Below are 4946 nucleotides of genomic sequence, written 5' to 3' on the forward strand. Positions count from 1 at the left end.
CCAATCATCTCTGAGTTTAAGAGAAAACGCCAATGAAAATTGGCTAGTAGATTTTGCATGCTAAGCCACTCCCCGTGCTTATGGGTATATAACGCGACAGCGCTCATCCACTCATTTGATTTTTGCTTCGGAGCCGAGTGGTTGTATGAAAAGCTGTTATACTCCACAAAGCCATTCATCTGCTGTGTGTCGGGAAGCTGTTCTGGTTGGCGGTACGGCGTGAACAGCGGTATCCCTTTCAGCGATTCCCCTGGGCGCTTCAACTAAAAAAGTAGATTTCCTAAAAGAGCAAAACACGGACGATTCGTGTCTTTTTAAAGACGGCGTTTTCGTCCGTATTCTCTTGGTTGCAGTCGTTTCCTGTCCTCTGACAATGGCCACGAGCGTTGTCTTCCGTGTCACTCCTCCCGCAGCGCTTGTCCTGTGAGGCTGATGAGTGATTCTGCTGGGCTGTCTTATGGCGGTCCCAGCATGTCATTCTGTGTGCCGCCGGGGGATCAGATGTTGATTGCAGCATCGGGGGATGGGTTATTGACCTCTGAGGATGAAGATTCGGCGGGGCTGCCCCCCTCGGGTGTTGTCGCCACTGCCGAATCGGACCCAGAGTTGACGGCCGTGCTTTCCTGGGCCGCCGCAAGCATCGGGCTGGAGGTGTGCACACCTCCCGGTCCCGAGCCCTCGCGGCCGGATGATTGGTTCCTCGGCACGGGTCGTGGCTCGCGACCACGGCCTGCCCTGGTTCCTTTCTTCCCGGAGGTGCATGAAGTTCTGATGAAGTCGTGGATGGCCCCTTTTTTCGGCCAGAAACCACTTGTCTGCCTCCATCCTCACTACCCTCGATGGCGGGACGGCTAGGGGGTACGTTGACATTCCCCAGGCGGAGAGTGCGGTTGCGGTGCACTCGTGCCCGCAAAACACCACCACTTGTAGGAACTGTCCTCGTCTCCCGTTCAAGGCGGTAAGCTGACGGCCGCTCTCACGGCCGAAGCTTACAGTGTTGCGGGCCAAGCCGCCTCTGCCCTGCATGCCATGGCTATGGTTTGGTACACCAAGCCAGGGCATTTAAATGCACGAGGGTAGTACCAACTCGAGGTTGATGCAGGAGCTGCGCTCGTCGACTGACGTCACCCCCGCCGGGCCACGCCCCACGGACCTCTCACTCCTCCCGCAGCGCTTGTCCTGTGAGGCTGATGAGTGATTCTGCTGGGCTGTCTTATGGCGGTCCCAGCATGTCATTCTGTGTGCCGCCGGGGGATCAGATGTTGATTGCAGCATCGGGGGATGGGTTATTGACCTCTGAGGATGAAGATTCGGCGGGGCTGCCCCCCTCGGGTGTTGTCGCCACTGCCGAATCGGACCCAGAGTTGACAGCCATGCTTGCCCGGATAGCTGTGAGCATCAGGCTGGAGGTGAATACACCACCCAACCCTGAGCGCTCACGGCTGGACGATTGGTTTCTCTGTGCAGAGCGCGGCTCACAGCCGGAGGTGCATGAGGAAGTGACGTAGTCGTGGACGGCCCCTTTTACGGCTAGAAGCCGCTCGTCTCCTTCCTTCGTCCTCACTACCCTCGATGGCGGGGCGGCTAGGGGTTGCGTTGACATTCCCCAGGTGGAGAGAGAGGTTGCGGTGCACCTGTGCCCGCAAAACGCCGCCACTTGGAGGACTTGCCCGCGTCTTCCGTCCAAAGCCTGTAAGCTGTCGTCAGGCAGCTGGTGACTGACTTCGCCCTCCGGGCGACAAAAGTCACGACGCGGTCCCTCGGGAAGGCAATATCCATTCTGGTGGTCCAGAAGCGCCATCTCTGGCTCAGCCTGGTCGAGATGAGAGACGTTGACAAAGTGCGCTTTCTTGAAGCTCCCATCTCCCAGCAGTTCTCGGCAGTACAACAGCAGACTGAGGCCATACAGCACATCTTGCCCCGACGTGATCTTCCAGCTGCCACCGTTCCGTCGCGGGCCGTGTCTCAGCCTGCTCGTCGCCGTGGGCGCCCTCCTGCGTTCTCCACATCGGCTCCACCCCGCGCTGAGACATCGTCAAGGAGAGCGGCGCCCCCTGTGTCGCATCTGGCCGCTAAATGCTCTAGGAAGACGACGAAGCGGCCCTGACACGGGCAACCCGGAGATGTGGGAGACTGCTCTTCACAAGGTGGCGAGGACAGCACCGCTCCTTCCCCTGGAGGAGGGTCGGGCAAAGAATCTTTTTCTTTCTGTTCTTCTGTTGGCTCGATGGCCAGCGGTAACCACATTGTCAAAGAAAGAGCAGTTTCCTCTCTGACGGACATCTGTCGAGCTGCGGGCTGGGCGACACCTAACACCTTCGCAAGGTTTTACAACCTTCGTGTAGAGCCGGTTTCTTCCTGTGTGTTGGGTAACAGGAAATTGGTGGGAAAAACTGGCTCTGTGTCAAGCTTGTTGCGCCATTCCCCCTCACAAGGGGATGTGAGCGCCTTTCTTCTCCCAGTAGAGATCCCCGGTTTGGCGAATCCTAGTCGAGCATCCTCCAGCACCCCCGGCAGTCAGACTTGGTGGAGCAGTCTGATGCCAGGCCCAGTACTGGTGTTAGCATGCCCGGAGTCCCGGTCAGCCCCTGTACTGGGCTAGGTGTCCATATGGCTTGATTCCCTACGGGTAATCCCATATGCGTATTCTTCCACGGTAAGGTTTCCCTCTCGGTAAACCTGTGTCTTCCCTTGACAGACCCGCTGTCAGTCTCTTCTGGCAGTTTTTCCATCCCTACTCTCAGGTAGGACCTGCCTCAGAGACCCATTCCATATGTAGTACTGCCCCCTGGGTTAGTCCATATCAGTATCTCCACATGTCACCTCCCTACGGGTAGGATGTGATCTCCGTAGCGACCTTTTCCTTAAGGCTCGCTTCCCCATCGTTCTGCCAGGCTGAAAAGAACAAATAGGAAAGATTTGAAGCAATCTTCCACTGAAGGTTGAAATCCCTTCCAAAACTTTTTTTTGTGGATGGAACAGCAGCATGGGCTTCTCCAGCAGTGATATACTCACCATTTGGCGTACGGCGACTGCCTGACGGAAGTCACGACGCGGTCCCTCGGGAAGGCGATGTCCACTCTGGTGGTCCAGGAGTGCCATCTCTGGCTCAGCCTGGTCGAGATGAGAGATGTTGACAAAGTGCGCTTTCTTGACGCTCCCATCTCCCGACACTGTCGAGGGCTGTGCCCAGCAGTTCTCGGCAGTACAACAGCAGACTGAGGCCATACAGCACATCTTGCCCCGACGTGATCTTCCAGCTGCCACCGTTCCGTCGCGGGCCGTGTCTCAGCCTGCTCGTCGCCGTGGGCGCCCTCCTGCGTTCTCCACATCGGCTCCACCCCGCGCTGAGACATCGTCAAGGAGAGCGGCGCCCCCTGTGTCGCATCTGGCCGCTAAATGCTCTAGGAAGACGACGAAGCGGCCCTGACACGGGCAACCCGGAGATGTGGGAGACTGCTCTTCACAAGGTGGCGAGGACAGCACCGCTCCTTCCCCTGGAGGAGGGTCGGGCAAAGAATCTTTTTCTTTCTGTTCTTCTGTTGGCTCGATGGCCAGCGGTAACCACATTGTCAAAGAAAGAGCAGTTTCCTCTCTGACGGACATCTGTCGAGCTGCGGGCTGGGCGACACCTAACACCTTCGCAAGGTTTTACAACCTTCGTGTAGAGCCGGTTTCTTCCTGTGTGTTGGGTAACAGGAAATTGGTGGGAAAAACTGGCTCTGTGTCAAGCTTGTTGCGCCATTCCCCCTCACAAGGGGATGTGAGCGCCTTTCTTCTCCCAGTAGAGATCCCCGGTTTGGCGAATCCTAGTCGAGCATCCTCCAGCACCCCCGGCAGTCAGACTTGGTGGAGCAGTCTGATGCCAGGCCCAGTACTGGTGTTAGCATGCCCGGAGTCCCGGTCAGCCCCTGTACTGGGCTAGGTGTCCATATGGCTTGATTCCCTACGGGTAATCCCATATGCGTATTCTTCCACGGTAAGGTTTCCCTCTCGGTAAACCTGTGTCTTCCCTTGACAGACCCGCTGTCAGTCTCTTCTGGCAGTTTTTCCATCCCTACTCTCAGGTAGGACCTGCCTCAGAGACCCATTCCATATGTAGTACTGCCCCCTGGGTTAGTCCATATCAGTATCTCCACATGTCACCTCCCTACGGGTAGGATGTGGTCTCCGTAGCGACCTTTTCCTTAAGTCTCGCTTCCCCATCATTCTGCCAGGCTGAAAAGAACAAATAGGAAAGATTTGAAGCAATCTTCCACTGAAGGTTGAAATCCCTTCCAAAACTTTTTTTTGTGGATGGAACAGCAGCATGGGCTTCTCCAGCAGTGATATACTCACCATTTGGTCCCCTTCGGTACCAAGGTCAGTGAATTTGCACTGGGGCTTTCTTAATGAAGATTACTACCTTAGCGTAGCTTTGTCTTGACATGCTACGGCTTGTCAACATTTGCAGCGCCACAGGATTGTGACAGTGTTCAGGTTGTGGCGTTTTCCATAGACCCCTAATGTCGTCACGACATAACTTGTAGTGACCGACAGATAGGGAACGTCTCTGTTACGTACGTAACCCTCATTCCCTGATGGAGGGAATGGACCGGGACACGTTCTCGGCTCCTCAGTGTAAAAACTAATGAGTGGATGCGCGCTGTCGCCTTATATACATTTGCAGCGCCACAGGATTGTGACGGTGTTCAGGTTGTGGCGTTTTCCATAGACCCCTAATGTCGTCATGACATAACTTGTAGTGACCGACAGATAGGGAACTAATTTTTGTTTATAAAAAGTTAAAAAGAACAGCATTTATTCAAAATATAAACCTTTTATAACAATAGAAATCTTTGCTATCACTTCTTAACAATTTAACACACCCTCGCTGAATAAAAGTTTGAATTTCTTTCAAAAAAAGAAAGAATAAAAATGTACTGACCCCAAACTTTTGAACTGTA

The 4946-nt window shown here is 54.8% G+C and overlaps 1 protein-coding gene across 1 annotated transcript in view; it reads left to right on the forward strand.

The window, feature by feature from the left end:
- The window catches only part of LOC107704647 (MORC family CW-type zinc finger protein 4-like), a 23064-nt gene that overhangs the window by 15577 nt on the left and 2541 nt on the right, over positions 1–4946 (forward strand). The gene's annotated exons all lie outside the window — the stretch shown is intronic.

Source organism: Sinocyclocheilus anshuiensis, unplaced genomic scaffold (genome assembly GCF_001515605.1).
Source record: "Sinocyclocheilus anshuiensis isolate Anshui unplaced genomic scaffold, SAMN03320099.WGS_v1.1 scaffold1646, whole genome shotgun sequence".
NCBI classification, from domain to species: Eukaryota; Metazoa; Chordata; class Actinopteri; order Cypriniformes; family Cyprinidae; genus Sinocyclocheilus; species Sinocyclocheilus anshuiensis.